A 9213-nucleotide genomic window follows, 5' to 3' on the forward strand; every position below is an offset into this window, starting at 1 on the left:
TGCCCGCATGATTATTTCTAATAGGCTGATCTGAGAAATAAGCGATTAATCGCTGTCACATACTGAGCTCACATCATCTCAGTGCAGCAGGGAACCCAGCATCTGCCGCTTGGCATGCTCTGGAATGTTCCTGGGGAAGGGCTGGAAACAGGCTGCTCTGCGGCGCCGTCCTCTGTAGTTTCGCGATGGGGGAGCGCCCGGGGTTCGCCCTGTCTTCTGCAGCTCCCTCTCTTTTCATCATTTTCCTGTTTATTTTTCTCCAAATCATTCTGGCGCCACCGCCAGGGTTCTGTGAAGGGTCTAGGGTCGGAGAGACGGAGTTCTGGCTAGACACCCTCGTTAGCGCCGGGGGTTTCCTCATGGTACCACTTTCAGGGTGCCTCAGTTTCCCATCAGGAAATGGGTTAATAGTCCCTCTCTTCCAGGATACTTGTGGGACATATTGTCGGTGCTTCATAAGTGGGTCCTGCCTCAGACATTCTCTCTCCATCATTCCCAAGCATCTCATGGGGACATGTGGCCCCTTCCCTGCCCCCACTCGGTGGTGTAGCTTGTCTCCCTGACAGTGAGCTCACGAGAGCAAGTGGTGGCCTCTTGTTCACTCCTGTCTTCCTCCTTGACCTCATCACTAAGAAGCCTGTCCAGTGCTTCTACTTCCTTAGAAAAATGTGCTTAAGTTCTAGGCACACACAGATGTAATTCTTGGGGTCTGAAATCCAAGACTGCCTGCCATAACTATGGGGGGGGTCACTGGACAGAGCTGGCTACCCATAGGGGCCAATGTCAAGTGTTCAGCTGAGCAGGAGAGCCAGAGAGATACCCATGGTCAATAGCAGAGAAGCAAGGGTAAGAGTTCAGGGATATGAGTGAAGAGTTGGGAGAAAGGAGGACAGGCCAGTCTGGGGACCTGAGAGGCCTGTGAACTCTGAGCATCAATTACAGGAGCCCTTTGATCCCAGTGTGAGACCACTCATTCTGTCTTTCCTCTGTTCCTTACTTCTTCCCAGAAGGGCTAGTGATGCCAGAATTAGTCCTTCTGTCCCTCTATTCTCTCTATATCCATCCCTCCATCCATTTGTCTGTCCATCCGTCCATCCATTTGTCTGTCCATCCGTCCATCCATCCATCCATCCCTCCATCCATCCATCCATCCGTCCGTCCCTTTTGTGCCCGACTCTGTGCCAAGCACTAGGCGCCGTGGGGATGCAGAGGTGAAAACAGCATTCTCCACTCCTCATCATGTAGAAGGAAGGACAAAAGCCATCTACCAACAGTGGTAAGTGCTATGAGTTCACAAAGGAGGGAATGAGTTACTTCTCCTGGAGGAACTGTAGGCAACCTCCAGCACTGGACTTGGAGGACCTGCACAGACATATCCAGAAGACGAAGGAGGGTGAGAAATGTGGACAGAGCAACGCCAGTGTCCTGATGCTGGGCAGTGGACAGCACAGCTGGAGTCTGTAGGAAGGAGCCCTGCACTGAGTCAGGAGGATAAGCCCTGTTGAAGAAGGGTGTGGAGCCGGGGCAGCCAGGACCACTAAAGCTTCTGAGCAATTGTCAGACAGTGAGTACTCTCCAGCTACTCTTTGGAAATCCATCTTTCCTTTGGCTACCTGTCCATTCTATGACTGTCCCTCCATCCGACGTCTGTCCATCCATCTGTGGCTATTCTACCTCTGTCTGCCTGTTTTCCCTGTGGCTCCCATCCTTCCTATTGTACTTGCCCATCCCATAGCTATTCTCTCCTTCCTGTGAGTGTCCGCCCGTCCTACGGCTCTCTATCCATCACCTGGACATGATGGATGAGAAGTAGAGGCAGATGTCAGGATGACCTTGATGACGCTGCCCTGTGGAGGTTGGTGCTCTATGAGGCAGACCGGGAGAAATCAGGTACACGTGAGTGAATCCACATATTTGATTTGGTGCCCACAGACCTCAAGACCTTGCCATGCCCTGAGAGACTGCGGTAGTCATGCTGGGGTTGGTAGCAGGCCCCAGCGTCTCACGTGAGGCTGATTGTGTTATGTTTCAGCAGCCCAACCCACACTGACTCAGGGAGCAGCCCCTTCCGTTGAAGGCTGTAGGAAATGCACTGAATGCTGCCCACCAAGGCCTTAAAAGTGCTTACATCTCATAGGTCAGTCCACCAGACACCCTTAGGGGGAGCCAGCAGAGTGGTAATGACAGCTAATGCTTACTGAGGTGTCATAGTGCTTCACATGGGTGTGTGGGAGATGTCCACGAGGCAGTCCCGATTATAGCCCCCACTTTATAGATGAGAACATGACATAGAGGTTAAGTAAACTTCCCAAGGTCACACAGCTGGCAAGGGACACAATGGGGACCTAGAGGGCCAATTGCAGAAACTCCATCCTATCTGCCATGTTATTCTGACCCCAAAACCTCTTTAAATTAAACAAATCAGCCTCATCACCAGACTTGCACCTCTGCTGAGGACTCCAGCATGACCACATGCACCCGTGACAAACATGGTCTTGCCTCTTCCTTTGTCTCTACCTCACGGACAAGCACACACGCCCCTGTTAGGCCGGAAACACAATTTACATGGGTCCTATGCTCTAAAGCAGATTTTCTGGCTTATCTGAGAAGCTGAGCAACAGAAGGAGAAATTGAGAGCGAGTGCTAGTGGCCAGCACAGCGTGGCTAGATGGTGGCTGTCCCCTGGCTGGAGCCTCGGGCATAGCAGCCATCCTGCTGGAGCCCAGGCACCTCTGCCTTCCTCGCACTGTGGGCTGGCACAGTGGCAGGGAATTGTTATTGATTCTAATCAGCCATTTGTTATGGGAAAGTGAAGGTGCCGGCATTTGGCGAGCTTCACGCTGTGTGTTTATTCAGTTCAGAACCTACACAAAGACATTCTTGGTTTGGGAAGACTGCAGACTGAATTTCTTCTTGTTCTCTCCTCCCTGCCCCGGTGTCACTGCTAAAGGAGCTTGTAGTCCCTGGACGCTCCGGCTGAGACTGAGTTATGCTCAGGTAGAGACTGGCCTCAGAGGTTGATGTCCATGTGAGGGGCCCAGGAACTGTCATGGGAGGAAATGGAGGGCTCCCAGTGAGTGGGTCCTCTTGGTCCTTTTACCAAATGACACTGATATCAAGGGTGGTGGGAAGAGTTTCCTGGATGCTCCTAAGATGACCAAAGAAAGGAAATGACTGGTACATGATATGTGTCCTTGATGTGGGTGTGGGGACATTTCCTAGCCCCAGAGCTAATGATAGTCATCGTGGCAATGGGATTCCCTCCTAGTTCCCCATTTTTAAACTTCCTCAACTTTCTCTTGGTCCTTCTGGCATATACTGGCCGTGTGTTGAGTTGTCATTGAGCTCTGGCCACTCTTTCTCTGCCCTACACTTCTTCCGTGGTCCCCAGTCAACTACCCTCCAATGCTCTCATCAGCTGTTCAACCTGCTCTGCACACACTGGACTCCAACCTGCCAGCCCCACCCAGATTTATCCCAAAGAAGATCACTTTACATGCATTCACAGAAAAAAAACAACTGAGGTCATCAGGCTGGAGCAGATCAGTAGAGACCAAGTGTGGTGGGCAGAACTCTAAGATGGGCCCCAAGACTCCCATCCCTGCAATACATATTATCCCCAGGATTATGGCTATGGGGGTTGTGTTATATGCACAGTTGGTTTTAAAGGGACATTATCTGGGTGGGCCTGACATAATCAGGTGAGCCCTTAAAAGAGATGAGGCTCTTTAAGGCATGAGAAGGAGATGATGACAGAGTCCCCACTGCTGACCGTACAACAGAGGCCCCCCTTGGCAGGGACTGTGGGGCTGTGGGTGGGCTCCAGGAAGTGGCAGATAGCCAGCGAGGGGACAGGTCCTCAGTATTCTATCCATGAGGAGCTTGATCCTGCCAACAATCTGAATGAGTTTGGAAGTGGATTCTTCCCCCGAGCCTCATCTGGGAGCGCTGCTGAACAGCACCACGAGTGTGCGACTCTGTGCAGGAAACCCAGCCACGCCCCTGGTGCCTGGACCTCGGACCTACACAGCTGTGAGCTGATAAATGGATGTTGTTTTAGGCAGTCGAGTCGCGGCAAGGTGTGACAGCACGGATGACCGATACATCAGGAAAGCGCCAATATACTTAGAGTGAGCCCCTGCTGGTCCATGTAGTCTTGATGTACCCCAAAGCAGAAAAAGTAGAGGGTATTTCCCAATGAGATTAGCATCTGAATTGGTGGATCAGTCAAGGACGTGACCCTCACAGTGCAGGAGGTGGTCTGCCGAGGCTGGGGCAAGAGGTAGAGGAAGAAGGAGCTCATCCCCCCTGACTGACCGCTTGAGCTTGGACACTGGCCTCCTGTTTCTGGACGGAGACTTCCACCATCCGTTCATCAGTTCTCAGACCCTCAGATTCAGGCTGCCCTCATCGCTGGCTCTTTGGGGTCTCCAGCCAGCAGACAGCTGACTGTGGGGCTCTCCAGCCTCCATAAGCACCTGATCCAGTCCTCGTAATGAATCTATTATCTGTCTATCTATCTATCTCTTTATCTGCCTGTTGGTCTGCCATCTACCGTCTCTCTCTATGTATCTATGTATTTGTCATCTACCCATCCATGTCTACCTAGTTATCAATCATCTGTCCGTCCATCTACTTATCTATCTATCCATCTCTCTAGCTGTCCCTCACTGATTTTGCTTCTGGTCAGTAATCACCTAGGTGCTACTAAACCCAATGCCTAGTTTTCAGTCTTTATCTTTCCTGATTTATCATCAAGCAGTTTGGCCGACCATTCTCTTCTGCAAACATGTTCTTCACTTGATTTTCAGAACAAAACTTCTCCTGGGTGTTGTCCCTTCTATGGTTCCTCCCCTCTTCCCTTTTAGGATGGCCTCCTTCCTGACTATTGCCCACCCTTTCTGGCCTTGCCTCTATGACCTCCTTTGCTGGCCCCACCTGATCAACATGACCTGTTACTACTGGGGTGCACCAACCCTCAGACATGGGTGCTCTGCTTCTGTTTGTGTATATTCACTCCTATGATGGCTTTGTTGGCCTTAAATAGCATCTACATGCTGATGACTTCCAAAGCCATGTCTCCAGCTGGACTTCTCAGAGCCATCTGTCTGACTCCTGACTCATCATGTCCCCTTGAATGACCATCTAAAATCTGACACATCTCAAGCTGAGCCCCTGGTCCTCATCTCTGTCTCTATGGGCTCTGTCCCTTTGCACTACCACTCACCTCTGCCCTCCCACGTTCTCAGGCCAATGGGCTTTTCCTAGGCACTGCACACTGTCAAACATGCTCTCCTTCTGAAAGAGGCCTGGCTATATTTTCATGACACTGTGCTCCCCTTCCCATCTTCTTGGCAGTCTCATTCCTTCCTTCCAAGAACTAAATACAGGAATCCCTCAAGGTTTGCTTTTTCTTCACCCTGTACTTCCCCTCTAGACAATCACCTCTCACTCATACGCTCAGCCCATACTACATCCCTTCTGGACCTCAGACTTGTCTGGGTGACTGCTTCTTTGAATCACCTCCTTGGGTATTTCCAAGTTACTTCAACATGTCCCACCTAACTTGGGACGGTTCCCTCTGGCCCTCACCCCTTGCAGGGTCCCTTGCCCTGGAAACAGCACCACAGGGATGCAGGGGAGGCGTGCTTGAGGACTTCCATCTCTCAAAGTTCTGCTCTTCAACTGACGCTCAAGCCCTGTGGGTTCTACCTTCTCAATATCTCCAGAATCTCTCCTTCATCTTCACCTGCACGGGCATCAACGTACCTCACACTGTGCCCTGCATGGACGACTACCTGGGGGCCTTTCCTCCAAATCCCCCCTTTCCATGTCTCTATCCCGCTGAAACCGGCAGAATCTCTTCAAAATCCAGCTCTGATCTCACGAGCCCCAGCCTACATCTTTCCAGCGGCGTGTTACGGTGAAGGCAGAGTCCTGTGCGTGCCCTACCTCAGTGCCTGCACACCCAGCTCTTCCCTCCCGTCCCACGTGCCAGGCTCACACACAGACACACACTCGGAGGCCCTGCGCTCACCGTCTCACCTCCTTGCACCTTCCCACGTGCTGTTCATCAGGCCGCATCTGCTTCTTCCCTCTTCTGCCGAAGTCATGCTCCCACTCCTGCCCCTGCCTTGAGGAAGCTGTCTTCGTCTCTTGGGGCTCCTGGAGCAAAGGTCCACGGTCTAGGCTCTTACACAACAGCGGTCCACTGTCTCCCAGCCCCGGGGGCTGCAAGTCTGGGCTCGGGGTGTTGTAGACAGCCTCCTTCCGGGGCCTGTGAGAACAAGTCTGCTCCCGGCCTGCATGCGAGCTCCTGGTGGCCCAGGGTGGCATTCCGTGGCTTTAAAGGGGCACTGCTGGATCTCTGCTGTCATCTTCTCAAGATGCTCTGTGTGTGTCTGTGGACAAGTTTCCTCTTTCTATGGGGACTGCAGCCCGCGCGGATGAGGCCCAGCCTGCTGCCGGATGAGGCCCAGCCTGCTCCCTCCCGCATGACCCCTACCTTCCTTTCCTCATGACATCTGCAGCAACCCTGTTTCCAAATAAAGTTACATTCGGAGATACGGGGGGTCGGACTCCAGCTCACGGGGCTGGAGAGGCAAGAGAACACAGTTCCCCTTGCCGGGAGCTGACCCCTGGCCTCTCCGGCAGGGCTGATGGCCCCGTAGGGGACGCGCCCCGCACGGTTTTCCTGCCTGCCTGTGAGCGGCTTCCCGTTGTTGTCATGGCACGTCGGTTGGTGCGGTTCCTTGTTTCATCTCTCTCCCCGTCTCGTCTCCTTTCCAACTGGAGCTGTGTCTATTTTTGCTAGCTATTATATCCCTGTCACATCATAATAGCTCACTAAAGTTTCCTTTTTTAAAATAAAAGTAGTCATCTGCAGCCGGAATTCAATACCCTGTACGCTCATCCCTTGAAGTGTATGGATCCCTGGGTAGCGAGCCACGTGTCGGTGCTTTGGATTCTGGTTAGAAGAATGCTGTGCTTTTCTGAAATAGTTTCAGAGCAGGACAGGGCTCCAACACAAGATCAGCCACTAATAAAAAACAAAACAACTTCAGCAGAAAACACAAGATCAAGGAGATCTTCTTCTCAACCTCCTAATGGGTCCCCCTGAGCTATCTGGAGTTTGTAGGCATCAAAGGTGCAGCAGCAGCAGGTGTGAGCTTCTCCCCCACAGCGAGACACCCCCCACCCCCCGCCAGGCTCGTTCTTTTAGGAATGGCCACGTGCACGGCTGCACAGGGCCCTTGCGGGCAAGTCCCGTGCGCAGCTGGTGGCGGCCCTTAGAGGTGAATTTGTTGCCACCCCCCTGGTCACGCCCATTCCTCCCAAAGTAAGCAAAATAAAAACTCTAGTGAGAGGGTTAGTAGTGGTGCTGGCTGGGTGCTGTGTCTCTGTTGCTAATAACAGCCCTGGGACGCAGGCATGCACATGTCACTTCCAAACCGTCAAGCTGAGCCCGCAGCAGAGCGGAAACTTGACCCTGGGTTGTATTCTCCATAGACCATGCTCTTAGTCCATGACGTGGCCTCTCTCACCACCGAGTCTGTATTTGAACTTCGGTCTGGCTTTCCCCGGGAGCCAGCCAGCATCCTTTCGGACGCACGGTAAGCCCAACACCCCCCAGGACCAGTCCTTGCTTCAACAACCGATTCTCGAGCTCCTCCTGCCACGGAGCACTGTTTTGGGTGCTGGAAAACACACATTAGCAGACCCACAGGCCCGTTTTCATAGAGGGACTTTGTAGCAGAATTTGGGCAAGGGGTCAACCACAGAAGCCTATAGTACGAGGGCTTTAGTTGGTGACGCGCGCCGTGGGAAACAGTGAACCCGGGCGGGGATCGGAAGAGGTTTGGGGGAAATGGGGTTGGTTTTAAGCAGAGTGATGGGGGCCGGCTTCGCCGAGCAGAACGGCAGCACGTGAAGGTGAGCTCGTGGCTCTGGGGAGACTGGGGCTCCTGCAGGGAAACCCCAGGGCAAAGGTCCTGCCCTGGGAGTGTGCCCACAGTTTTATGGGGGGCCCCATGTGATAAGAGGGGGTGGTAGAAGGTGGAGGAACGGGGTGAGGACCAGCAGGTCATTTAGGACTTCGGCTTTGGCTGAGAGAGATGAGAAGCGTCCGGATGGTTTTGGGCAGAGACGCAGCTCACCCGTCCTCACGTTCGCCCTCCTCTGACCTGCGGAGCACCGGGCCTGGGTTTCTCTTCCAGCACTTACCACTTACCACTTGTGAATTATTTATGCTCGTCTAATAGCTCCCCTTAGAGTGTCCGGGCTCCGGGAGGAGAGATTTATGTCTAATTCATTTTGTGTACCAACCATGCCCAGGGGTGTGCTGCGAGACGGCAGCCGCTCGAGTGGGGCTGAGGAATGTGCAGTTCCGAGAGCAGCAAGGAGGAAGCTTCCGGAGCCCCTTTCGACCTCCAGTCGTTTTGTCTGATTGCATTCTGGAGAAGCCAGAAGCTGAGTCCTTCTGTCATTCTGGAGGACTGGAGGTTGAGTAACACATCGACGACGTTGTGCCACGGTCCCTAAGAAAGACAGCTGGCAGGCCCTCAGCCCATGCAAGACAGAAGGCGGAATGACGGTGGCCAGCGGGCTCATGGGGACCTGCAGCCCCTTACGGTCGTGTCCAGTTAGGGAGGGCTTCTGACCTGGCTGGGTTCGTGCAGTTACCTCGGCGATGGGGCACAGCTTGCTTCAGCAGTCTCAGGGAAACTGAGTCAGGCACTGAACACTGGCTGCGTTCTTAAGAAACATTCGAGTTTACAATCACAAGCAAATCAGCCAGCACACACACACACACGCACACGCACACAGATGCACACAACTTCCATGGAGAAACGGTGCCAGTGAAGGACAGGACAAGGACAGGAGGCCTGACCACGGGGAATGCTCCTTGAGAATTTTCCAGAACAGGGGTTCTAGGCTCCCTCATGGGCTGGGGGAAGCTGGGCACAAGTGAGTGCATCTTTTAGGCTTTTCTTGAAAAGCTGGTTAGAACACAGACTGGCTGCCTCCTCTTGCAGAGTCTTCTGGACACTCATGGCTCGAGTGAGGCAAATCAGAGCCTTCAATCTGTGTTTGAATTAATCTCTTAATTGTATAGTCCTGACAATACTCTGGTTCTTCCACTGGGACACTGGGTGGGAGCCCGAGCTTTGGTGGGTGAGGAGCCAGGCCCTCTGCGGCAGGGGTGTGGGGAGC

The sequence above is a fragment of the Mustela erminea genome, chromosome 10 (assembly GCF_009829155.1).
Source record: "Mustela erminea isolate mMusErm1 chromosome 10, mMusErm1.Pri, whole genome shotgun sequence".
NCBI lineage: Eukaryota > Metazoa > Chordata > Mammalia > Carnivora > Mustelidae > Mustela > Mustela erminea.